This window comes from Cololabis saira, chromosome 19, assembly GCF_033807715.1.
Source record: "Cololabis saira isolate AMF1-May2022 chromosome 19, fColSai1.1, whole genome shotgun sequence".
NCBI lineage: Eukaryota > Metazoa > Chordata > Actinopteri > Beloniformes > Belonidae > Cololabis > Cololabis saira.
The window spans coordinates 35,294,088-35,322,082 of NC_084605.1; the positions used below are offsets into that span (position 1 = coordinate 35,294,088).

General features: G+C 38.4%; 1 long non-coding RNA gene across 2 annotated transcripts; it reads left to right on the plus strand.

The window, feature by feature from the left end:
- The first annotated feature begins 1,768 nt into the window (after positions 1–1,768).
- On the plus strand, positions 1,769–27,880 carry LOC133419474 (uncharacterized). 2 transcript variants are annotated; one of them, XR_009770518.1, is made up of 4 exons: positions 1,769–1,916; positions 18,753–18,844; positions 21,947–22,083; positions 27,275–27,880. It is a non-coding gene; the product is annotated as an uncharacterized LOC133419474 (long non-coding RNA). The 2 variants fall into 2 exon arrangements; XR_009770517.1 differs by lacking the exon at positions 18,753–18,844.
- Positions 27,881–27,995: the final 115 nt, after the last annotated feature.

Below are 27,995 nucleotides of genomic sequence, written 5' to 3' on the forward strand. Positions count from 1 at the left end.
CAGCCTTCCTAGAAATTTACTCGAGTAAAAGTAAAAATATTTGTCTTGGAAATGTATTCAAGTAAGAGTAATAAGTACCAAAGAAATCTAATACTCAAGTAAAGTACAAATCCTCTGGATATGTACTTAAGTACAGTACTCAAGTAAATTTACTCCGTTACTGTCCACCACTGCGTGCAATTGACTAGCTTACCATGGGGGTTTCATTGTGTCAGGCCAATTATGGTGTATTAATGAAACATTTTTAAGTGGGAGAACTGATATTATTTGATTTGATTTGATTTCTTTTATTTTTGTACATGTAAAAAAAAAACAACACTTCATGAGAAATTTATATAGGGGGGGGCAGGTCCCCCCCCAATTTCTGAAAAACATGAATTGTCCCCCCCAATAAAAATACCCTTAATTATTCAAAATTGAACAAATGTATAATGTATTTTCAGACTTAAAGGTTGAATATGTAGAATATTTATTAAAAATATATTTCTAAAAAAATAATACATCCACGGTGCGTTTTGAGGTGTACAGAATTAAAGTATTGCTACTCCATACATTTTTTTTTTTAGTCTGAATTAATATTTTTTTAATTTTTGGCTCGACAATGACTTTTTGTTCTGTTTACATTCGTACCTGCCCATAACTACCCATACCCACCATAACTGTGTTAAAACATGATCAGTTAGTTGAAACAACTTGTTTAGGTCTCCATATTTCATCCATATATCAATTGATCGTGCATAAAGTAGTCCCATAGGATAAAAAGAAGGTGGTGAGAAGAATTTGAGATGAGTAGACACTACATGCCCAAAACCCTTAAAATTATGATTTAGGAATATAACAGTTAAGTAAGCAGTGACACACACTGTTGGCTGTTTAGGACAAATAAACAAGAAAGGTAAGCACAATAAATGATTCCCTGTGCAGTAGTTTTTGGCGAGCCTTTACCAATTTATGGCATGGTATGAGTTGCATATTGGCAAAAAATTAAAAATTAAAATCCCGTTGGTGTCCCCCCCAATCCTGACATCAGATCTGCACCCCTGATCCCCCCTGAAAAATGAGCCAGAAAGAAAGAAAGAAAGAAATGAGCCAGAAAGAAAGAAAGAAAGAAAGAAATGAGCCAGAAAGAAAGAAGGATTCCCGTTGATACGTGTTTGTGTAACAAACATGGCGGATCTGAGTCATTCCAGTTTTGCAGTACAGGTGTAACTCATTTAATTGGTTTTTATTAATTCAATTTAATTGGTGTAGTTTAGTAGTATTTAGTATCTTTTAGAGCAGTGTTTTGGGGGCTCCAAAGACTGAATGTGGTGATAGATTTATAGTTACAAAAGTGGAGTTGAATTGGTATTTTTTTTATCGTCATTTTTATCGTTATCAGGATAAATGCCAGAAATTATCGTGATACATTTTTTAGTCCATACCGCCCATCCCTAATACATACATACATACATAGCCTACATACATACATACATACATACATACATACATACATACATACATACATACATACATACATACATACATACATACATACATACATACATACATACATACATACATACATACATACACACACACACACACACACACACACACACACACACACACACACACACACACACACACACACACACACACACACACACACACACACACACACACACACACACACACACACACACACACACATACCGGTAGTTGAATTTGTATTTCGTTTGAAGCGTTCCATTTGACCCACACGCCGCGGGGGTCCGTGAAGGCAGCACGGAGGAGCTGGTTCCCACCGCTGCACGCGCTGCTGCTTCAAACCTGGGACTAAACGCGCATCAAGCTGGAACTAAACACGCACCGCACCAGGCTGGACTCATGCGGTCAATTACTACATGCTACACGGGGCTTGACAGCTCTGGCTGGTAAGTTTGTGTCACGGTGTCTTCAACTATAGAAGTTTATGCAACTTTTCCCCGCGCTGCTCTGCGCGAGTCTCTCCGTCTGGACAGCGAAGTTTGTCCCAAAAACGAGTCACTCATTCAGCTCAGGGACGGCGTCCCTCCACCTCTGCTAAAACCTCTGGTTTTTATTTTAACTCAGTTTCAGGTATGTTCTAACAAAAAAAAAAAAAAAAGTTCTCACGAAGTCGGGGTTACCCCTCGTTTGGAAAGGAAACAAAAAAAAAACACGTGATACAAGGTGCAGCTTTCACTGTAACCGCGAAGATACTGTTGAAATTGCAAACAATTCCGTTTAGTTTAAACCTCGTTGACTTAGTTTATGTTATTTCAGCGTTACTTTTGCCTATGGCCCCATAGGGGTGGTGTGTGTGGAGTTCAATGTGACAGGTGAGTTCACTGTTTACATCGCAGCCTCTCCAGCATCCCGAGGGAAGCGTGACCTTTGACCTTTTTGAATGTGATGTTTATGTGAGAAAAGTGGAGATTTGTTGGTTCCAAACGGGAGTGAAAAGGAAACACAGTTCAGGTTATTAAGATCCAGAATCTTCCTCACAAAAGGGCTGGGATTTTTTGCTTAGTGAGCAGTCCAACTAACAAATATATAATATTTCCAGTGTGAGGTGAGAGGCCGTAAGCACAAGTTAGAGTTAACATGGGGAATTGTACACTGTTGAGGCATTGGCATGTTTATTATTGTTATTTTCAGAGAAATACAGGACTGTCTCAGAAAATTAGAATATTGTGATTTTCTGTAATGCAATTTATAAAAACAAAAATGTCATACATTCTGCATTCATTACAAATCAACTGAAATATTGCAAGCCTTTTATTATTTTAATATTGCTGATCATGGCTTACAGTTTAAGAAAACTCAAATATCCTATCTCAAAAAATTAGAATATTCTGGGAATCTTAAACTGTAAGCTATAATCAGCAATATTAAAATAATAAATGCCTTGCAATATTTCAGTTGATTTGTAATGAATCCAGAATGTATGACATTTTTATTTTTTTAATTGCATTACAGAAAATAAAGAACTTTATCACAATATTCTAATTTTCTGAGACAGTCCTGTATTCATGGTGCTATTGAAATATTGCATGATTTAAATACATGTTTCTGTTTTATGGCTGAGCTTGTTTATTTGATATTCATGTTGTGGGTTTATAGATGGAAATACATTTTATCGGTGCAACAATTTACAGCCTCTAGATTTGCCTTAACGCTGAGTCATCAAGTTAAACTCAAGTGAAATATTTCAACCTTCCGTTATAGTTTGGTTAAAACTGCATATATAAAACTAGGAGGAGATATGTGTATCAAAATAAGGATATGCAATGGTTGTTGGAGAGGTTAGGGTGTCGAAAGGTAAAAATCTGGAGCGGACAGACATGGAAGACTGGTTTGTCTTGTTTTTCTCTTTTGTCTTTACATAACTACTTTCTGAAAATGCATCTGTTTTCAATTAGTTTTTGTGGTGTTTGACTTTCAGACTGTTAATATTGGCCTTTACGGACCCCTGACCCTCACTCCGAACCAAGGAATACGTTCCTTTTGTTGTGTCCCTGACACGCATCAGCTACAAGCTGAATGTTGTATTTTGAGTGGCATGTTGGAGGGATGTAGGGATGTTGTATTGTTCCAGCACCAACTGATTTGTAGGAAAACAGGTGACAGGAATGGGACCTACACTGTTTCTTGGTTTGTATACAAGTGTGTCCATGTGTGTGAATAGTGCAAACAAAACTTAAAACCATAAACACCTTTCATTGTAATGCAACATGGGGAATATGCCAAAGGTTCTTTTAGGATAGAAGGCATTTATTGTATTTTTTGTTAGCTTTTGAGTGTATTTTACCTTTCTAAGTCAGCAAAACAAGTTTTAATGGATATAGAATATGTCTCTTTGGCAGGGATTTGAATTAAGAAAATGTTATTGCTACCACTGTCCTTGATTTTGCTTATTGATCCAGTTCTTCATCGCTTTTCTTATCAGTTTCCAGACTCAGTTTCAATAAGGAAACAAACATGTTTAAATAAGTTTATAGCCTTACATCTCTGTTGATTTACTGTCTTCATTTTTAACACCCATTTGCATCATTTACAGAACGGATACATTTAGAGGCCACCTATTTCTTACTATTCCAATCCATTATGACATTTGGAACCAGGCCTAGGGTGGAACCAGTTTCCATTTTCCCACCTCGACTATTAAGGCATAGGCTTAAGGCTCTTTGAAAACTCTTTTTGGAAAAAAAACAGTGCTTTTTAATAAAATAAGTAAAATTTCCAAGATGCAAAGTTTATCAAAGGACCACCTTCCTAATTAAACCACAACCATTCCCACTTTTGCTTTAGTAGAATAGGAATTGAGAAATATAGAATGGAACTGGTTTTTTTTTGGTGTTATTCATGTATTCATCCCGTAAGCAAATGACTCATGCACATCAGTGCAGGGCTTGGGAGTGGCCTTGGCATTGTGAGGCCTGGCGACTTTACTGTTGGTGTCTTTGTAAGTGCCAAGAAATCACAGGCAACGGTGTGTGCGGTCAAACAAGTCTTCATATCTGTATGTGTTTAGTATCTGTTTTCATAGACTTGCACAGCTTGACTACATTAACTAATATCCAAAGGAAGAATTCTAGCTAACCTATCTAACGATATCGAACCATAGTTGCATAACTGATTCATACAGCAAAATAAAAACAGTGCATAAAGATAAATGGGGGCCTGTTTCACAAAGTAGGTTCAACAAACTCTGAATCAAAAAACTCACTTGGAGTCAATAAACTGTTTAAATTTTCAGTTTCAAGAAAGATGTTCAGGGTTGGTTTGGTAAACTCGTGACTTTGTTGACTCTGAGTAACTGCAAATTAACGACCGTTAATATCGCATGAATTACGAATGTTTTTAATAATCATTGTCATTTAGGTGAAATCCTTGGAGCGAAAATGAAAAAAATCTTGAAACAGTTGAAAATCAAGTAGGCTATAAAACGTGTTTCAGACAAGTAACTCACATGTATCAGGCTTGGTTGTTTTCACTTTAAAAACCTTTGGAATAATGGAGAAATCAATGGTAAAATCACTTAAGGAGCCTAAATGCAAAATATGGCTTTTTTTTGTGGCTATTTTTTGGCTACATACTTAAGCCTGAATTATGGTTCTGCGTCAACCCAACGCATAGCACACGCCGTCGCCGTGACGCCGTCGTGAACCCTTAGGACTTTTCCGTCACTCCATTTCGTCATAGTGCAGTACCCCCCGCGACCGCTAGTTAGCGATCTTTTCCTGAATGGTTTATCCGACTTTTTCCGGTCACATTAAATCAAAGAGATAAGGACAAGTATTGTGCAAAAAAAATCACACATACACGAAGAAAAGAGCGTCGATGTGTACCACACGCCGTAGGCACGGCGTCGTTTTGACGCAGAACCATAACTCAAGCTTAAGTTTCAACATAACCCGCTATGTGAAACAGACCCCAGACAGAACCAAACCTATAGCTACCAACGTGGTGGGGTTTGAAATGTATTAGGAGTACAATGCAACATGTCAACACAACTCACTTAAAGTGTGCTGATTCTGATACAAGCCTCAGAAACACTTACGGCTTCTGGTGAAATGCGAGGTCTCCAAGTATTAACATCTGTGTACCGCATCATTTTTATAAACAGAATTCCAATTCTTCTTGCTCTAAAAGCCCGTGTGGAAATTGCATAATAGCGGCTTTCAACTTTCTGTTTTGAGTCAGCAGGTGGAGGAGTGGTAGCAAGTTAGTTCTTGAACTGAACAAGCTGGTATTAACAGACAACTGGTGGCAACTGGTATCCAATCAGCACTCAGTATCGGCTGATACCCAACGCCCAAGTATTGGGATTTGCACCAAAGTTGAAAGAAATTGTATTACATCTTGACACCGGACCTTATCTTTTGTGTTTTCCGTCAATTGCTTTATGCAATTTAAGACGATTAATTCAATGATTGAGTCTCGTAGGTTGTGACTGAAAATAGAATCACACAAATACAAGAATGTCTTGATTTATTTGGGCAGAGAACTGAGAACCGAGAACTGCAAAAATGACATGAGGGGGTGGCTCAGGGGGTTAAGCCGGGCAGACACTGTGTGATTATCGGCTCGTTTTGAACCGATTTTCCAGTTGTGCGACTATTTTTTGGATCAGGTTTTTTGGATCGGCCGGTATAACGTGATCCTTCCACGTGCTACGTCCGGCCAGAGAAGCCCCACCCTGACTGGTGAAAAGATGCGGCCTGCTCACTCCTCAGGTTAAGGAGGAGACGTGAGCTCAGTGCAGGAACTCCCGGGGTTGGTAGACGGAGCAATGCCCAGGACTGGCACTTAGGTAGGAGCATTGGGTGATAAAATGGGTAAAAATCGGGGATAAAAATATAAAAAAAACAACAAATCATGTTTTAATAGCAGAAAAAAAGACTGCATTTCCAACGTCTGCCCAGCCAATTCCTTGTCCAATCACGACGTTGTCTAATCTTTTTTCATTTATCGCCACACAGAATGGCACAAATTGCTAAAGGCTGATTTATGGTTCCGCGTTACACCAACGCAGGTTACGCGGCGACACGCACCGTACGGTTACTCCGTCGATTTAACGCGGAACCATAATTCAGGTTTAAGGCAGCGCGTTTGTTTTTGCTGAGCATCTTCGGTGTCTCCCACTTCGGGGTTCCTCCTCTTCCACTTCTTTTTGACGTTGCAGTTCCAGTAACAGAAGTCCCACGTGAGGATTATGATCGTTTAGTGTGAGCAGACGGAGCATCAGAGCATCGGGTCGTACAGTGTGAGACCATAAATCGTGGGGTGTGAACTTTTGAACTCAGCGATCTAGTCGTGCAGTTTGAGATGGGGCTGAATCAAACCATTTAAAATATTGCACAGTGTCTGCCCAGTTTAAGTAGATCGCGGCACTTCAGGTCTTGTCTCAAAAAGAAAAGGGAGGAAGAGTTTACCAATCAACATGGCTTTTGGAAAATACAAGGAGAGATTTAGGGGATCTTTCATGGTGAAAGGGATTATGTACTTGTAGGAAGAAAAACAAGAGTTAGTGGATTGAGTTGTGGCTGCAGAGTAGAGTGATGAAGACCTGCAGGACTGTGATGATGCCAAATCTGACCGCATGCTTACAGCAACCATTTTGGTCTCTGAATGTTTTGAGGTTTGTCAGCTGGGCAGTGACTATCTCCAAATGAGTAAATCGCGTTGCTGTAAAATGTCGTTCAAATCTCTCCTTAATTTTCTGAAAGTCTTGATGATAGGTATTTCTTCTTCTCTTCCATAATTGAACAGCAAATGCAGTGTTATCCAGTCATCTCTTACCCTACCTTTTATTGTTTGCAGTGATATGAAAATGAAAGCCACACTCATTTTCAACAGATTTCATTGTAGGGACTTCTTCTGCATTGGCTCAGACTTGTTTTAGATGGAAACATATTTTCACTGCACACTGCTGTATTTTTACTGATGCACAGAAATTATACTTAGAAAAAAAAAAAAGTTATTTTGACACATGACCACAGAAGCTCATTTTTATTTTAACCAACAACAGCCTGCATTTTCGTACATGAACATTTTTATTATTGATGACCACGGAGCCACAGTTGCAGTTCTGCACTGTATGGAAAGTGTAGTTGTTTTATAGGTATGGAAAGTTAACATACTTTATCCTACCTCACTCTACTGTATGTTACCTCACGGCAAAGATCTTTTTGTAACTGTACAGACTAGAGCAGACTCACCACTCACAATAGCACCGTTCTTTTGAGCTCAGCAACCCCCCCCCACCCCCAGTCATCTGTCATTGGACCTTTGTTAATAAGATCATCCATACAGTTCACGTACGTTAACGTTCAGGCACTCGTCTGCCGTGAAAACACTCGTCGAGTCAGCTGTCTCTACTCAGTTGTTACATTGATGTACACACCGGCAGATATGCACGCACACGGATCACTTCTCTCTTTCTGTGCAGTTTCCATTGGTTTCTCGCTGCTCTGCCCTCTTAATCAAAGCCATATGTTCTCGAGATCTCTTGCATAAAAAGTCTGTTTTGCTTGCAGCAGCGCTCCTCATGAAACCAGCCTCCTGCTTTGTGACTGACAGACAGAGACGTTAAAAATTAAAAGGTAACCTGCAAAAGATTGGAGGCTCATGTTTCTTACTATTGTGTTTATTTTCTTTTATTGGAATCTGCGTGTCTGTTGCTATCCATGACAAATTTATGGAGATACAAAGTAGTAACTGTTTTTTTTTCTGTGTTTTCTGCGGAGTTGCTTGGATATGGTTTATGGGCTGTTCTGTTGGCAGGTTGGAGTGAAAGCCTTCTGGGTTTTCTGTGCTTAGCAGGGCTTGAATTTCAGCATGGGTTTGCACACAATTTCTCAGATTCCCACAATTTTATAACCTATGATGCGGGAAATCTTGTAAAGCATCCAGATGATCTTTTTCTCCTTGCAGACCCTTGCAGTGCATGGTAGTATTTGCTGCTTTCTTTTTGACTTTTAAAGAATGTGAGCCCTATTGTGTAGTCACATGATGTGTCTTTCCATCTCTGAGCCCTGTGAGTTGCTGTAAAGAGTCGTGGGTTATTTATTTTCTTTTAGAGAATATTATGCTTGAAATCAAAAATCAGTTGTAGAGGAATTTTTGTTTTGAGATCTTCAATTGTGATTTCCTGGACACTTTGGCTAAACCAGGGGTCGGCAACCCGCGGCTCTAGAGCCGCATGCGGCTCTTTGGCGCTGCCCTAGTGGCTCCTGGAGCTTTTTAAAAAATGTTTAAATTTTTTTTCCTTTTTTTCTTTTTTTTTCTTATTTTTTCCCTTTTTTTTCTCTTTTTTTCTTCTTTCTTTTTCTTTTTTCCTTTCTTCTTTTTAGCTTTTTTCTCTTTTTTCTGCCTTTTTCCTTTCCTTTTTAATCTCAACATTTTGACTTTTTTCTCGACATTTCGACTTTTCTAGACATTTCGACTTTTTTCTCGACATTTCGACTTTTTTCTCGAGATTGTACTTCAACATTAATCTCATCATTTCAAATGTTTTTCTCGACATTTTGACTTTTTTCTCGCCATTTTGACTTTTTTCTCGACATTTTGACTTTTTCTCGACATTTCGACTTTTTTTCTTGACATTTCGACTTTTTCTCAACATTTTGACTTTTTTCTCAACATTCCGACTTTTTTCTCAATTTTTCACCTTTCGCCATTTGCCTTCATTCTAAGGCTTATACATACAAGACTTTTCATTTTTTTGCGGCTCCAGACATATTTGTTTTTTGTGTTTTTGGTCCAATATGGCTCTGTCAACATTTTGGGTTGCCGACCCCTGGGCTATACAGAAGTTATGTGTCAAATATATATATTTGTGTATCAATTTCGTTACGTTTTGCTTACAAGTGACATATAAAAGGCTTGTAAGTCATTGTTCTTCCTGGCATGAGTACAGTATTCAGGACTGTAGAGATTCTCTGCTTGAAATCTGCATGTCATTTGCATGCAGTGGGATATCAGGAGCACTACCCAAGTGTACTCACATGACCCACCTTGTTTTCTCTGAGCGCTGGATAACAGGAAAGGGGATTCCTTGTTTCCCTGACCTGCCTATTACATTAGCGGAATGTTCGAGATCCAAGACTTAAATCTTTGAGGGTAATTTGGAGGCTCAGGAGGATAAGTGGCATTTCAGCTCAGTTTTAATGCAGCTCTCTGTGCCATTACACTCTTTTGCCCCCTGACTGTGGAGAATTAAAGTAAGCTTGAAAACATTTGTTCTTATCAAGTGGAAAGCGTTTCTACCAGTACTGCATTGTTGCTTTCCACCTCACTGATTGGGCTGACTTTCATGTGCTCATTCTGAGGGTGGATCTAATCACATACCGGGCCGTGAGTCATCGTTTGGATGAGTTGTGAAATAATCCCTCATGAATGAGCATTAGAAAAAGGCTTTTATGTGGGAATGAAGGCCCCCTTTTGAGGGGATAAGTGGTGATTTAGGCCAGCGGTTCAAAAACTGTTCCATCGCCTGAAAAACAAACTCATTTAGACAATTTGTTTGGATTGTTTATATATATATATATATATATATATATATATATATATATATATATATATAGATAAAATAAAATCCAGATTTTTTTCTCTGAAAACCCGATTTTCGATTTCGATTTTTTTTGGTAAAACTACAAAAGACAATGGAATAAATTGTTTCAAATATTTTATCTTTTATTTTTAAAGAAAAATAGCAAACAAATTTCCCTATTGGGAATGAAGTGCAATTGAAAGATACTATAAATCCTCCTTGAGTTTAGTAAAGTGACAACATTTACAATTTTCTTGACCAAACAAAGATGACTAGACGAGCTCTGCCTGTAATGCAGCCAGCTGCAAAAAAGGAAAATCAATTTTCCTTTTGTTAACATCGATTGTGATTAATAAATCCGATTTAGATTTAAAATCGATTAATCGCACAGCCCTAGTGTGTGTGTATATATATATATATATATATATATATATATATATAGTATTTATATATTAAAAACAAAAAGAGTGTTACCTTACGTGGCAGAAGGTCTTACTTTGTAAAAACTGTCCAACTTTGGAAAGTAACGATAGTATATCATTTTATCTAACGCAAGCCATTATTGTAAAATATTGGGGTTTATCTCATGCACTTTGTGTTTGTGGACGTTTGTATGGTCTTAATACAAGTACACACTTTTTTTATTGGCCATCTGATTCTTGTTAAATCCGGTTTCTTCAGGACTTTCAGAAGTGCTGACATCATAGCCTTCACTTTCATCAACATTTGTTGCACTTTATGGCAGTATGAGCATTTTTGGAACTGATTGGACAGAGATATACTGAAGGCACAAAATGTGCTAACGACTGTCTGTCCTCGTATCGTCAGACGTTGTGGTTGTGGGTTTGCAGTGGTGGTTCTCTGCTTGTATTAGATTATGAAAGGCAAAGGTTTCATTTCAGTGTAGCTGTTGCTCATAACTTTTCAGAATCCCACAAACTTAATACTTATAGTGTGGAAATTCCCCAACACATTTACAGTAATATATTTTATGATGTTCAGTAAATGCAGACAGTGGTACAGAATGCGGGGAGAATGCAAAGGAAAGCTGGAAAATGAGCCAATGTCTGTCCTGGAGAGTGTGCTTGGTGTATCCGCTCTTCCTCTTTCACAGGTCTTTTGCCACATTTTCCAATGACATTTACAAGCTTGATTGATATGAACATCTGAAACGTAGATGTTAATTAGGCTTGAGTGTTCTCCTGTGGATGTAACGGCAGATCAGTTTTGACTTGTGTGCTCTCACATGATCCGTCAAGAAGTCTATTCATTCCGATGGCAACCTTTATAATCTTTTACGTATTAGTGAAATTTCTTTTGGTGGTTTTATTTATTTTATTTAAAAAACACAGATTACTAGCAGGCTTTTGAAAAGCAAACTTTTTTTCAGTTGTTCGACTATGTATTTAAAATTGAGCGGGTTACAAATGTTGGCTGTTATAAAATTAGGCAGCAGAGAGTTGGCAGCAGCAATATCATCATACTTAGCATTAAGCCAACCTGTGCGTAAATAACTGTTAGGAATGAACACCAAGAAGCAGGTTTTCATTTCGATTGATGGAGGTTAAGTGGAAATGAGACGTTAGGCCCTCTTTCAGACCTTGCATTTATTTCCTAGTGCTCAAAACATTTGTTCCCTCTTTGCATAAAAAATGGTACCCATGTGCATCCTAAAGGAGCATGAGGCAGGATTGAGGCAGGATTTATGAAAAAAATTTGTATACGTTTTAAGTTTTCTAGTAATAATGTCAGATGAAGCGTTCCAAACCAAAAAGAATGAGGGACTAGTCTAGTGTATCTCTCCGTTGCCTTGAACAGGCTGTGTGCTGCAAAATGTGCTGCAATTCGGGCCCAAGTTTCCAGCGCTGTCCTGCGGATGTGACGTCACATGACGCTGCATGCACGTTCTCCCCGTTCTCCTGTGCCGGCTTCGCTGTTGGCTGCAGTACCCCCAACGGTCGTCGTGGTGAAGGGTGGCGCTAGAGAGTCTCATTTCTTAAAAGGAGCCTCATGCTCATTTTAAAGGGGACTATTATGGCATTCAATGTATATTTTAAACAGGCCTTGAATGTCTTAAAAACAATCTAAAGCTTGTTTTTTCTACATAAATCAGAAATTCAGCCTGTGGGCCATGTCTCTAGTTTTACCGCTTCTAAAGCCTTTTTCTGTGCTTCATTCTAAGCCGGGGAGGGGAGGCTATGATAATGAGGCTCTGTGCTGATTGGCTGCTTGAATGACGTGTAGGAGGGGAAGAGAATAAGCGTCGCTCCGGGCAGAAGAGCCGGCTGCGGCGTACACAAAACGTCTCCCATGCGAGAAGCTTCTGCGACAAAATAAATTCCATTGCTTTATTTTTATTGTATTGGACTGTCCTAACTGGCCGCAAGTTTAACAGTTTCAGTGTGGACAGAGAGCGTCCGATGTCACGCAGCTCGACGTGATAGTCGGACGCTCGCATTCAGTTACACGGTGTAAACGGACTGAATTACGGTTCTGCGTTAAATCGACGCGTACCCTACGCCGTAGGCTCTGCGTTGGTGTAACGCGGAACCATAAATCAACCTTTAGTCACCTCGTCTTCACACAGGAAGATTTCTCATCATTTCTTATGTTACAAGACAGATGAATCATGTTAACTGTAAATAAATCACAACACTGAATTTTCACAAATGGCAACTTTATTGTTAAAAAAATTAAACATAAGTTGTATATAAATAACATTTATGCACTATTGCTGGCTCAAGGAAGGACCGTGCATCTTCTGAAGGTGTCGTTGAACAGCTGCAGGTGCTTGGAAGATCTGAAACCATACAGAGAAAAACAATGTATTACTAATTTACCTAACGAGTGAGTGGCTCCATTAGGGAACACTGGAGCCGCCGGGGCCCGGGGCTCCTCACCGGTCTGGTCCGTGAGCAGCTCCGGCAGCTCCGTATGCGGCCCCGGTGCTCCGGAGCTAAGCTAAATACTTAGCCCATGCAAAAACAAACTTGTAGACAAACATAAATAGCATAAAAAAATAACGTCACTTACTGCTGACTTGTGTGCAGTTGCCGGGTCGGTACTGTGGGAACTGATCCTTTTATGAGGGTAAATGTCGATGCAAAACCTCATTTTAACTCTCCCTCACTGTGGAAACCGGTGGAAAACAGTCACCGCTTCTAAACAAACAAATATGTTAAAACAAGAAAAAACGTGTTTTTCATAATAGGTCCCCTTTAAGTGGCCAGATCTGGCCTCCTTGATTCTATATGCACACATGTAATTTTTGCTTGCAAGAACCAAATTATTTGTAATCAACAAAAGGCAATATCTAAAAATAACTAGGCATAATTCATAGAAGGAAGAATGGGTTGAACGAGCTGGTAATAAGACAAATATCTGCCACAAGAAATTATTTTGTTTAACTTTATTAATGAAAGGATATTTATATTGCAGGTTAGTTAGAGTACATACAAATTAAAGCAAATATCTGCCACAAACACCAAGTAACTAAATGACAATGTTTTATTGTGATTGTTCGCAAGCTAAAATGTCATCACCTAAGTTGATGACTTTAGTTTATTTGCTGGTCTCAATCCACTTTTAAATGTGTCCTGATTGATCTGAATTGCTCTTGGAGTGTGATCAAACCTTGTGGTGGCCACTTGTGATTGGATGCCTTCAATGTATTTCATTGCAAAGTCAGAACGTCTGTTTAGGCTGTAAAATCCCACTAGGAAAATTGTGACAGGTTAATTCGAAAAAGCTGAGGTTTCTGGAGGCAGCACGAATAATTGGAGAAACTTTAAGCATTGGACAAGTCCCCCCCCCCCCGCAAGTCACAGCAAAGATTGAAGGGCAATCTCTGGAGTTTGTGTTACAATACTGAGAGAAATTCCCCAAAAGAAACCTAGAGATCCAGCACAACAATAATAAAAATAATGATGAAATAACATGTAATAACTGAATGAAATAAAATATCACAATCCTAGAAATTGGCAAAATTGTGAGTAAAACTAAACGTAATTGAGCTAACTGAACAGAAATGATTAATAATAAGACGTATTTAAAACCACTTGCTCTGGTTGAGTAAATGGTTAAGTGTGCCATGGCATAGAAATGAGAAAAGAAATACTAACAAAACAACAAAAAGGCTACACCAAACATTGCATAGAGAAGTCTGCTTGGAAGGAGAGAAGCACAAATAAGTTTGAATTTTGAAGAGATTACTCATGTCTCTTTGAGTGCTGCATGTAATATTACGACAGGCTTGCAGATGCGAAGAGAAACAACCTGTTCTTCAAAAAGCCATTGAGAAAGCAGGCTGATTCATCAACAGGTATATGTATCCTAGAATCATGTCTGATAATAGATTGAATTGCCTGTGTGACAACGAGGGTGTGAACCTCTGTTACTGTCCAGTCATGTAGTTCACTACGACTCAAGAGGGAAAGTGACATTGATTAACATCTCCGTATAAATAGTTAAAGTCCTGTAATGAACTGCTGAACCAGCCAAGTATGGGCTGAACGATTAATCGCATTTGCGATATTATCGTTATCATAAAACGTGATTTTTAAAATCACAACTTGAGCGATATAAGGTTGTCATGTGACCTGAGAGTGAGCGAGCTCTCGACTACATCAACTCTTCATGCTTTGCTTCATCTGTTGCGCAATGGCCTCTGTCTGGACTGTTTTCTACAGTCTATGGCGCTTTTCCACTAGAACCTACTCAGCCCGACTCCACTCTCTTCAGTTTGGTTCTTTCCCACTAGGGGGCTAACGTGCAGAGTAGATACTTTTCTGTATCTATTCTAATCTAAGCTGCTGAGTCGGCTGTATCTGACATCATCACACTACAGGCCACCGATTGGTCGGGGGGTTGGCCCAATCGCACAATTTAATACGTCACAGCAGCTTTGCTCCAACCCCGCCTACTTCTGATCTGGGTATTGAAAAGAAACAAGGGAAAAGAAGCGAGTCAAGTCAAGACGAGTTGGGCTGAGTAGGTACTAGTACTAGTAAGCGCCACATGGGCTAGATCAGGGGTTGGCAACCCGCGGCTCTAGAACCGCCCTAGTGGCTCCCTGGAGCTTTTTCAAAAATGTTTGACTTTTTTTTCCCCTTTTTCTCTTTCTTTCTCTTTTTTCCTTTTTTTCTCTTTTTTCTTCTTCTTTTTTTTCTTTTATCTTCTTTTTTTTTCTCTTTTTTCCTTTCCTTTTTAATCTCAACCTTTCGACTTTTTTCTCGACCTTTTGCCATTTGCCTTCATTCCAAGGCTTATACAAGACTTTTCATTTTTTGCGGCTCCAGACATATTTGTTTTTTTGTGTTTTTGGTCCAATATGGCTCTTTCAACATTTTGGGTTGCCGACCCCTGGGCTAGATGGAAGAGTCTGAAGCTGATCAGCTGAAACTCAGGCTCAGCACATCCATACTGTGGGATTATTTGGGTCTTTACAAAAGCAAGATGCCATGCAACGTCAGGTGTTCAGAGCAAGGCGTACTAACGTTGTTACTTGACAGTGTAAAACTACAACCTTGTTACAGCATGTTTAAAAAAGAAAAACAACATACAAACACCAGAGCCATGTGCAACAGATGAGTGGCTAAAATGTTCAGCGCTAGTGTGCCAGAGAAGCCAAAGACGGGGATCATTGCCCCAAATGTTAGAAAGTGTCTCTCCTTTGGAGTGCCAGCGTGGTGACCAAGCCTGGGCTCACGACATTGATAAACGATCCAGGGGCTGCATTCGTCCGGGGCGGAGCCCTGGTACGTAATGGCTGCTGCATCAGGAGACACTCATTTAAACAACAAATGTTTCTCATGATTTTCAGTTTTGAATAATTAAAGTAATATTTTCAACCATTATGCTGATGAAACTCCTTGATTGTTCTTTTCTCGCGGCGGGATATTGGATATTGCCACAATACTTCATTTAATCCTAGTTGGAGCAGTTTAACTCTGAGACACGTTCAGTTTCTTTCATTATTTGATTTGTGAAAATCTTAAATAGTTAAATTTCCCTGTTTTCATTGGTCCCAATATTAAATATTTGGTCAAATCTGATTACAAAATAACAAACAAACATACAAAAGAAAATTTAGGTTTCAAATTCGTATTACGTTAATTGTTTCGTCAGTTTAAACTTTATATCTTTGAGGTAGTAGATAGGGCTGCACGATTAATCGTTAAAAAATCGCGATCTCGATTCATGCTTGAACGCGATCTCATTTCCAAATGACGACGATTTAAAAAAAAAAAAAAAAAAAAAAAAAAAAAAAAAATAATAATAATAATTTTTTTTTTTTTTTAAAGATGGCTGCATAAAAAAAGGACTAGGCCTATGTTCTAGGTTGTTGTAGTCCTGTCATGGTCAACTATCATGGTGTCATGTTTGTTATATTTTGTTAATGATTGTGGATTACATTTGGAGAAACATCTACCTTTCTCATCACCTGACACATATTGCACATAAATATTGTTAAAATTGTTATTGTTAAAATTATTTAAAGACAAGAGAGATGTTTATTGTTTTTATGTTCAATGTCAGCTGTTACAGCAAAAAGCAGCCAGAGGAATAATTTGTTGCCTCAGAACTACAGGATCTGTTACAAGTCCCCTTTCTGAAAGGGTGTTCAACTCAGGGAGGAACAAATATTGTTAAATTGTTATTATTGTTTAAATTATTCAAAGGTTTGTGTAAAGAAGACAAGGGATGTTTATTGTTATTATATTTTTGTTCAGCTGTTGCAAAGTTAAAGTAATAAGTGCAATAAATTTTATATTGGAAAAAAATCGTGAGAGAATCGTGATCTCAATTCTAAGCAAAAAAATCGTGATTCTCATTTTGTCCAGAATCGTGCAGCCCTACTCTGTTGGTTTGTGGTGTTGAAGTTATCTGGTTAATACTTTTCTAAAAAGCAACAACATTGTAGGGCTGGGCGATATATCGAGATTTTAATATATATCGATATATTTTCAAACACGATATGGTACGAGACAATATCGTTTATATCGATTTAAAAAAAAAAAAAAAAAAAAAAAAAAAAAAAAACTTTTTACATTTTTTTTTTAATGATTTTGATATAGCTTATTTTGTGACAAATTGACTTGAATGTTTTATTTGAGATTTGCACAAATGTTTTGTTATTTGCACAACTGTCAACCTCAGTGAAAAGTCTGCCTGTTACTGTCTACATTGTATTAATTGCACAGTGTATTTTAATGTAATTGTTATGCAGGAAAGGGATATTTGTTTTTTTTATTCAAGAAGCATTTTTATTCTATATATGCAGGCAGTTTATTTTTATTTCATTTGTTTTATACATTTTGATATTGTGCAGACCTCTGTTAACAAAGGAACCTGTGTGACATTTGACACGAGGCTTTGTATTAAAACTGACTGTTTTTTTAAGGGTTTGCCTCAGAAAAAAATTAAGCCAACAGAGATGCTATGCTATAATGCTTTGGGGGAAACCCCAATTAAGGCACAGAAAAAATATCGAGATATATATCGAGTATCGCCATTTAGCTAGAAAATATCGAGATATTACTTTTGGTCCATATCACCCAGCCCTACAACATTGGTTATATTATCATTTTTATTATTATTAGTCTGTATATTGTATTTACTTGCTAAATTAAAATATGCAATACTTAAAACAAAAATGCCTCGTCTTTGGAAGAACATTTTATACTTAATGTATATAATATTATGTTAGTATTAAAATCCTCCATTAGGTTCTATTGAAAAAAACTACCGTATTTTCTGGACTATAAGCCGCTACTTTTTTCATAGGTTTTCAACCATGAGGCTTATACAAAGGTGCATCTATTCTGTGGATTTTTCTTCCACCGCTCGGGGCGCTCTAACCGGAATTAGAATCAAAACTAAGTAAAAATAAATGCAAAGAAGAATACGCTACTTCTTTAGCAGATAAAAGTAGGTAGAAGCAGATTTCCAACAGATAAATAGATAAATAAATACTGGTTATTTTCTCTTGGTTCTGTCCCGTTTTAATCAGCAAAGTTGCTGCCGTGTTAAAAGACACTGTTAGGAAAGGATCTATTTAGGTACAAACATGTACATCATTTACAGTTCAGAATCCTTCTGTACATGTAGTAAATATCTAATCTAACAACATAAATATCATATCTTGCATATCTTTTTTTTTTTTAAATAGAGTGGATGCGGCTTATAGTCCAGAAAATACGTTAATCACATATTAAATCGCAATATTGAGGGGGAAGAAAATGGCAATTAGATTATTTTCCAAAATGGTACAGCCCTAGTCCAGGCTGTAAGCCACTTTATGCCTGTTGACAGCTTGAATTAGGACTTGAATAGGACAGAATGAGACCGTTAAGAACAAATGATACAAATAATTAAACATACAAACCATAAGATTAAAGCATTACTGTACTTATGAGGTGTTGAGAGATGGATTGCATTACTTTTGGATGAGCGATGTGTTTCCTCCTGGAGCCGGTCCAGGAGGAAACACATTCAGAAAATATTTGTATTTGGAGTCATTTGCATCAGTAAATGTTATGCAAATATAAATGAAACGGTTTCATTGGTTGTTGAGCATAGCAGGGTAGGCCCATCCCTCATATCTTCTTTTTTTTTTGTAATTGTCTGGCTCTGCCTCTTGCTCACACACTTATCTTTCATTCTCCCCTCTCTGTCTCACTCTCATGACAAGATAAAGAGCAGGGAAGCCTGGGTCACTTAAAAAGGAAAACGTGGAGCACAAAGTTTAACAAACCTTTTGGAGCCAAACACGTGCATTATAATGTAAGTATTGTCAGAAAATTGTATGAAAGTATCTGTGAGTAGGATTTGAGGAATTTTAATGGAAAACAGGCTTGTCATGTCAATGATAAATTCCATGTGTTGAACAATACTGCTGATAATACAGCAAGTGAAGTAGAAATGATTCAGGATTTTCTTGGTCAGTGCACTTGCCACTCTGTGTGTCCTGGTTTCCAGTGTCGGGACGGGTTTGCATGTGTATATGTTTGCATGTCTGTGTTTTTAGCCCTAGGCTGAGATTTTGACTGAATGAATCATTTGATTTCCCGGCAAGGGTCAGAGTTCAGCTGATAACCGGAACCACTTTATATAGAGTATAGAGTGGGTGGTTCTATTTTAACATTAGCGATCCACAGAGATAAGATTATTCTTTTTGATTTCTAGCTTCCTAGTTTGTGTGATAACTACTAGTCTTTCTAGTGGTTGGATTCCATTTTTTGTTTCTGCAAAGCCTGATAATTAACTTCAGTCGTGGAGAAATTCCTGTATGAGATATGGGATCACATTTATGTTAATGAGGATAACACATTATCATTTATTTTCACAGGAAATCAATCTCCATGTGGTTTATGAGAAATACTGTCAGGTTTTTCAGTAGCTACATGTGCACATATCCTTTGCTAACATTTGATATATCTGGTTGGACCCGTTGGTTAACTGAAACTCAGAGAGACTACGCAATCATGACTGTTAATTAAAGCATGCCGGCTGTGTAGTGAAGTACAGAGTGCTCCAAAAATGTAATCAGACATGAGGATAATTTCCTTGGACCTCTGTATATTGACTCAGTCATGGTTCACTGAACCATTTCTCAAGCTTCTTCCCCACAGTATTCAAAATATTGTAGAAATGTGTTCCATCACTTCAGCATATTACAGTAGTTGGCCAAATGTCAGATAATGTTTAGTCTTAATTAACAATGGTGTTCCAGAGAAACAGGTTCAAAATAAGAGGGCGTGAGAAAGGCAAGATGAGATGATGAATCAACTGTTTTCATTGAAGCATATTATTCTTTACTTATCTTTTTAATAATTATCTGTTAAAAAGTGTGTTTTATTTTGGGTTTCATTGTGTTTTTATAAAAGTGTCTGTATATAATTATATAGTTCTTGCTGTGTTCATCTGCATGTGGTACACACAGTATGTAAATTGGCAAAACATTTTCCACCTGGATGTTTTGTACATTTTTTATGCATGATTTTAAGTTTTTATCTCCTATCTTTTAATGAAAGGTTGGTTTATAATTACATCTTGCTTACCAGTGGTGGTAAAACAGTTGGGATGTAAACTGATCACTGAACCGTGATGTCTGTGTTGGTGCTGGATTCAGTAAACCCAGTAAACTCATGGTGCAGTTTGTTAACAGCAGCATTCTGCAGTTTAAAAAAAAAAAAAAAAACGAGCACAGACCAAGCAGTTTTGGCTTATGCTCAAAGGTTATCTTTTTTGAATAATTGAATCTGTTTTGCAGTTAAGCTTGAAAGCACAGAATATTTTATGAAGGTTAGATGTCACTGCGAGCTTCTGAATGGGGCCCTTGTCTGTTTCATCTCTTTGGCAAACATGCTGTCTGTGTGAATGTAGCACAGAGCCTTGAAAAGAGTCTGCAGACACCCAGCACACACTCCCGGACTTGTGTGTGTGTGTTTCTCTCTCTCTCCGTTTCTTCATAAAACACACACTCACCAAATGTCTAGCTAGTCTTAGCGAGTCGCTCCCACATTCCAACTGTGGCCCACACATTTTGGCAGGAAACTGAGGGCTGTGGTCACTTTAATTATGAGGTTTAAGGTTTTAGTTTTTTTTCCCCTTCTCTAATTCATCCATGGCCACTGTAAAGATATTGGCACCACACAATTTGTACATGTGCATTTTGTGGCTGAACGTGCCTTTTAAGGACCACAAGGCTGCGTAACACTGACCTCTCATTCACTTTGTTTACCGCTTTTATCAATTTGTGTGGGTAGGATTATTTTCTTATTGTAAAAAAAGTTTTGACTTTATTAGTTCTTACACTTTGTGTAAGAATTGTACTGTTTTCACAAATGGGGGACTTTATATCATGAATGTCGATCAGTCACTATTCTCCTCTGCTTTTGGCAGTTCTCTGAGTTTCCACAAAGGCTTCTCATGAACGGTATGTGCCCTCATTTAAAGGCGGCACTGATCAAGACTACTGGATAATTTTGAAATAAAAGAGCTGTGGTAGCAGCAACATGAACCTCAAGAAGAACTTTGGTGCTTCCTGTCCAAACATATTTCATTATTGAAAGGTTTTATGTGCATAACAAGGTCCCGCTCCTCATACATCACCACAAGAATGTTGGATGTGACATTTGTATTCCCTTTTAATTGTGGTGTAATTTATGATGACTGTAAAATAATTTTTCCTCCCTTTTTTGTCATAAGTCTGCTCTCTGCAGTTATTTAGTTGAATATTTATTGATGGTGTAGCTAAAAAAAGAAAAAAGAATGACATCTGATTATTATTTTAATTTAATTTTTAATTTTAATGTATTCCCTTTTCCTTTTGCATCTGTGTTAGCTTATGGGATACTTTTTATGTTTTTGATTTATTTATATATATATATATATATATATATATATATATATATATATATGACTGTCTCAGAAAATTAGAATATTGTGATAGTCCTTTATTTTCTGTAATGCAAAAATGGCATACATTCTGGATTCATTACAAATCAACTGAAATATTGCAAGCTTTTTATTATTTTAATATTGCTGATCATGGCTTACAGCTTAAGAAAACTCAAATATCCTATCTCAAGAAATTAGAATATTCTGGGAATCTTAATCTTAAACTGTAAGCCATAATCAGCAATATTAAAATAATAAAAGGCTTGCAATATTTCAGTTGATTTGTAATGAATCCAGAATGTATGACATTTTTGTTTTTTTGATTGCATTACAGAAAATAAAGAACTTTATCACAATATTCTAATTTTCTGAGACAGTCCTGTGTATATATAAATATATTGACATGAATGTTGTAAATGTCAGACCATGAAAATAATTCTAAAGTGTGTGCGTTCTCCCTCTATCTCTATTTTCCCATCCCAGGGTCTGAAACAGGATAATTATGCTGCAGACTGGCGTCCAGGTTCAGACTGTGCACACACAGGGACACGCTTGGTCCTGGACGCTGTGACTAGGACTGTACTATCAAGGAAATTCTTCAGTCCTCCAGGGTCGACTCAGTAAGTGTTTTTTTTTATTTTTAAGCTACTGGTTTGTGCAGCTGCACAAGCTTCTGTTTCCACAACACACATGGACAAAGTACATTATGTCTTAGTCACTCAAGAGGTCACTGATAGCTGAAGTTAGTATTATTTCCCTTAACCAATACCTGGATCTTCTGTGAATACTATACTACTGTAGAGTGAGTTCTATTCCTGTGCGATTGTATCCATGTGGCAATTCTTAAGAAGCATATAAGCATATCTAACAGATCCATCCAATCTTCACTTGAAGTGGTGAGTTGACAAAACAGAGATATTAACCCTTGTGTTGTCTTTGGGTCAAGGAAGGAGGAAGGGAAAAAGGGAGGAAAGAAGGAAGGAAAGTTGAAAAGAAGGGAGAAAAGAAGGAAGGAAGGGAGAAAAGAAGGAAGGGAGAAAAGAAGGAAGGGAGAAAAGAAGGAAGGAAGGGAGAAAAGAAGGAAGGAAGGGAGAAAAGAAGGAAGGAAAGAAGGAAGGAAGGGAAAAAGAAGGAAGATAAGATAAGATAAGATATTCCTTTATTATTCCCACAGCGGGGAAATTCACAGGTAGGAAGGGAGAAAAGAAGGAAGGAAGGAAAGAAGGGAAAAAGAAGGAAGGAAGGAAAGAAGGGAAAAAGAAGGAAGGAAGGAAAGAAGGGAAAAAGAAGGAAGTAAGGGAGGAAAGAATGAAGGAAGGAAAGAAGGAAGGAAGGGAAAAAAGAAGGAAGGAAAGAAGGGAAAAAGAAGGAAGGAAAGGAGGAAAGAAGGAAGGGAGGAAAGAAGGAAGGAAGGAAAGGAGAAAACAAGGAAAGAATGTACAAGGGGAGAAAAGAAAGAAGCAAGGAAGAGGGGAAGGAAGGAAAGAAAGGAGGAAAGAGGAAGGGAGTAAAGAGGAAGGGAGAAGGAAGGAGAGATCAGGAGGAAGGAAGGAACAGGAGAATGAGGTCATTTTGACCCAAAGACAGTACCAGGGTTAACAAACCTAAACTGTGAACTGGTTCCACCAGAAAGGAAGATCTGCCTCCCATTTGACTTCTATAAACTCTAGCCCCGTTCACATTGCCAGATACCCCGTGTTTATTACAACGTGAGCGTAGTCAGCCTGGCCAGTCACGCCAGTCACTCTCTCTGCAAATCCTGCTGCTGTTTCAGGGCTAGCATGGATCCATCTGAGCATCTGCTCAGTGTTCTGCACCCAGTGCTGCATCATGCAGGCCAACCAGACAGACAGATCATGTCACGCAGTACCACTCGCTAACGCCTGCTCTCAACTTGTGTTTGGCACCAGGGAGGCAGTGACACCCTTTGCATTTACACTGCCTAGCATGCGGCACACACAAGCTCATTGTCCGGCTGAAGTAGAGTGGAATCTAGAAATGCCTTCTGTGAACCTCGAGTTGTTTTAAAACATTGTTTGCTCCTAAATGCTCATCTGCAAAGTCCCAGTCATTCATCTGCTGCCGGTGGCAGATCTGTGGACGGTGCTGACGGGTTTGTAGCCTCAGAGAAATATCTGGTTAGTTAGTATGTGTGTGTGTATACATATATATATATATATATATATATATATATATATATATATATATATATATATACACACACACACACACATTTATTTATTTTTTTTAGACCAAAAAGGTATAGGCTGAAGCCTCAAGGCTTATTTTGCTTTTATTTAAAACGAAACGAACGAACAAAATAAAGAAATTGAACAAAGAAGAGAAGAAAATAAATGTGGCCACTCACGATTGAGGACAGCATAATTTAGACAGTTGTATATTTAATATCAAGATAATTTATATTAGTGTTCTATATTTATCGATTATTTTAGATTTATAATTTTTTTTTAATTTGTAAATTGAGCTACTTTATTTTAGTTCCTCATCCAGGCATGTGAGTACGTAAAAGATGCATCTGTGTACTTGTGTGTATTTGTATTTGTAGACATGTGGGTTAGTATGATAGAGTACAATTCAGTAACCAATCAAATCAATCAGTTCCTTTTTCTTTTTTGACAAATGTCCTTTTGGGAATTATTTTAAGTAGTTGAGCTCCCATTTAGCTTTCTTTTTTTCTTTCTTTTCAATCCTGTTAAAAACCAGACTCTATGTTAAATCCCACAGGAAAGGCAGAAACCTGTAGGACACCAGACATCACATGTCTCCAAATGCCTCTGATAAGGGTTTAGGACAAGAACTTTCAAATCTGTCCTTGATTTTAGAAGTTTGAAAGGCTAAACGTTGAGAAATATGATCAGTGGTGTTTCTCGTATAAACACTCTTAATTTAAATCAGCTGCAGGTTTTTGGGTCAGCTGGAGGCTGTTCAGAGAAGTTTAAGGACTGCTGTTGATTGTCCACTTTCTGTGCTATGGCAGAGTGAGAAAAACATTAAGAAAAACAAAAGAAGTACAAAAAAACAATTGAGTGTAATATACAGGACTGTCTCAGAAAATTAGAATATTGTGATAAAGTTCTTTATTTTCTGTAATGCAATAAAAAAAAACAAATGTCATACATTATGATTCATTACAAATCAACTGAAATATTGCAAGCCTTTTATTATTTTAATATTGCTGATTTTGGCTTACAGTTTAAGATTAAGATTCCCAGAATATTCTAATTTTTTGAGATAGGATATTTGAGTTTTCTTAAGCTGTAAGCCATGATCAGCAATATTAAAATAATAAAAGGCTTGCAATATTTCAGTTGATTTTTAATGAATCCAGAATGTATGACATTTTTGTTTTTGTGATTGCATTAGAGAAAATCACAATATTCTAATTTTCTGAGACAGTCCTGTAGTATTAAAGGTGATGTTAAGGCTGTTATTTTCAAAAATCAACATGAATGTTAAAAGCCTCTTACTTTGACTTTATCTGTACGCGGCAGATAAATTAGAATGATTTTACTTAAGATGAGAGAAAGCTTGTTCTTAAAGGAATGGGAACATCTAAATAGTTGGGAAGCAATGATTCTAACATGGTCCTAGTCAGGGGTGCACATAGTTGCTCCTCAAGATGTGTTCCTGTTTCAATACACCTGATTCTAATTACGGATCATCATCATCAGCATGTCGTCAGGGTCTGGAAAAGTCTGTTATTGTCTATCAGGGTGTGTTGAAGCAGAGAAAGATCTAAAACCTGCAGGACACCCTGGTCTTAGTGTTGCAGCCTGCCGTCTGTCCAATCAAGACATCCACTAACAGAGACTTAGAAAAGAAAGATCTAATGTTCCATAAGCCACATTTAATTGGTCTTTCTTTCTAAATTTGCTTCTGTAGTGTTGATTTTTAATTCATGTAGTCAGGGAGCGCTGGTGAGACTCTGCAGAAAAACACATGCAACCTCGACTCTGCAGTCTAGATTATCAGGTTTTTGGATGAGAAATATATGCGTCCCCTCCAAAGTGAGTTGGATTCGGTCTCCCCTAATCAGACCAGGTTTCCCCGAAAGGTTTTCCATTATCTATGTAGACCAAATGTTTCCTGAACACCGTCTTGTCAGCTGGCGTTTGAAGGACAACATGTGGCCAAGCACATCATTTCTGCTCAGATTAGGTAGGGGTTCCAGAGAAAACTATGGAGTCTAATAGTTAACATGTGTTTGCTGCTCTTCTATCTGCTCACTCATGTGGAATTTTAATACAACTGAAAACATAACAGCTAACGGTAAGACGCACACACTCTGCCGTGGCTTTACAGAGGAAACAAATGCAACCAGACTGCGTGAGTATAAACATTTTGACGGCGAACCGTCCAGCCCGAAGACGCGGTACAATGACCTCTTACCCAGTCACAGTTGAGATAGGCGACAGTCCTGAATGAGCTCTAGTCTACAACAGACTCTCATGTTATTTCTTGTTTTAAAGCAGTTTAAGGCCCTGTCCCAATCCCCCCCCTAGTCCTACTTTTCAGTCCTACCCCTAAATTTTGCGCGTTCCCGTGAGGGTAGTGGTGTCCCAATTCCTCTTTTCACCTAGGGGGAGTGGAGAAAACGAGTGTAGTGGCTATGAATCTTGCCCTACGGAGCGAGGGATTGCCGATGCTCACTAGTTGAATTAGGGCCAGAAAAATTTCCCAGAATGCTTTTCGTTGACATTTGCGGACTGAATAAAAAAAAAACATGGCAGACATTTCTTATTTTTTTGTGAATAAAATCAATATTGCGAGTTAGTTTCTGCATAAAGATTTCTAGCGAGAAATATATATTTTATATATACTTTCTTTTATATATACTTTCTATATATACTTTTATATACTTTCATAATATTCACTCAGTGAATGTACATAATCACTCGTTTGCCCGTTGTCTTTTTCAAACCTCGCCAGAATAAAGGCCGATTTATGGTTCCGCGTTACACCAACGCAGAGCCTACGGCGTAGGTTGCGTACCCTACGCCATAGGCTCTGCATTGGTGTAACGCGGAACCATAAATCAGCTCCCGAGCCAGCAGGCAGAAATCCCCAAATTTTCGGAGCAAATTTCTTAACAGGCGTAGCTACAACTGTTAGATTTCATCTATTAAACCAACATTTATCTTCCTAAATGATTTATTTCAGCCAGCGGTAATTCTCCACAGAGCTGCAGGTTTCTCCCCCGGGACGACGGCGCAGGTTGACCCGGCCGTGAGCTACTGCTGCTCCGGACCGGCGGCTCTTATCATCGCCGAAAACATCAGATCAAATTTCTTAACAGGCGTTATTTGGATAAACTGAGCCCAGGTTGGGGATCTTAACGGTTAGTTTTACGCCTGAAAAAATATTAAAACTTAATAAAGTGGCATATTAACAGCGCTACAGGTGAAATTAAAACAGCTTTTGTCTCTCAGCTTCCTGATTTTAGGGGTGGTGCTGAAAGTAGGAGTAGTGGGAGTATTGGGACAGGCCCCTGGGAAGATTTCAAGTGCCCTAAAATCTCTCCCTTCTTTTTTAGGGGTAGTGGTAGAAAGTAGGGGGAGTATTGGGATTGGCCCTAAAAGACTAAGTAGTAACCTGTTCATATGTGCAAAAATACAAGCATCAGTTGTTCATGTCAGAATATTGGTCCTTATTAAAGGTCCAAGAATGGTACATATGTAACAATATCTGCAAACTACTTTTTTAGTCAAATCAAACTCATTGAGTCATTTTTTTCCCAGTAGGATTTAAGCAAAAAACGCCTCCTCAACAATGTGTTTCTTTTTTCCAAAGCTGCAGTGAGACAAAGAATACAGCCAGGACACTGTGGGAGACGCTACACGTGGAGACGCGATGGCCACAGAGGAAAATCAGATACAAGCTGGAAATGAAGTATTGACCCAGCATGTTTCACCTCCATCCACTGGTGGAAGAACCAGCAGAGACGGCAAACATGCAAATAACGGGCAGGAAGCATGGCGAGCCTCCGACCAACTGTGGCTTTCAAAACAGCGGAGCAGTCCCTCCCTCGTCTTCTACAGAAAACTGTCCTCCGACAGCGTGAACGGGACCATCCTGGCTGAAGAATATGAGGAATTAAACTATAGCGCAAAAGTCATAAGCACTAAAGAAAAGCTCTTTGCAGACCTGTTGACTGGCAATAACATTGAAGGGATAACGCAGCTGGACACCCCGGGAGACGTTGTAGATGCAGGGGGGAAAAAGCCTGGCAGCCCCCGCTGCTCCTGTGCCGTATCTAGCACGCACACAAGTCCCGACTCCCAGCGTTCCCACAGTCCCAGATCCAGCCCAGGTCAGAGCCGCCACCCCAGCGCCGCTCTCTCCTGCCCTCACAAGAGACACGTACGCCGCGGCAGCCTGCCGGTGTCCATGCTCTTTCACAAGGTAATACGGGAGGACAGTCAGTACCGGAGTTGAGGGGGGATGAGGGGGGATGGCATCCCCCCTGAAATAAAAACAGTCCAAATCATCCCCCCTGTAAAACTGCCATCCC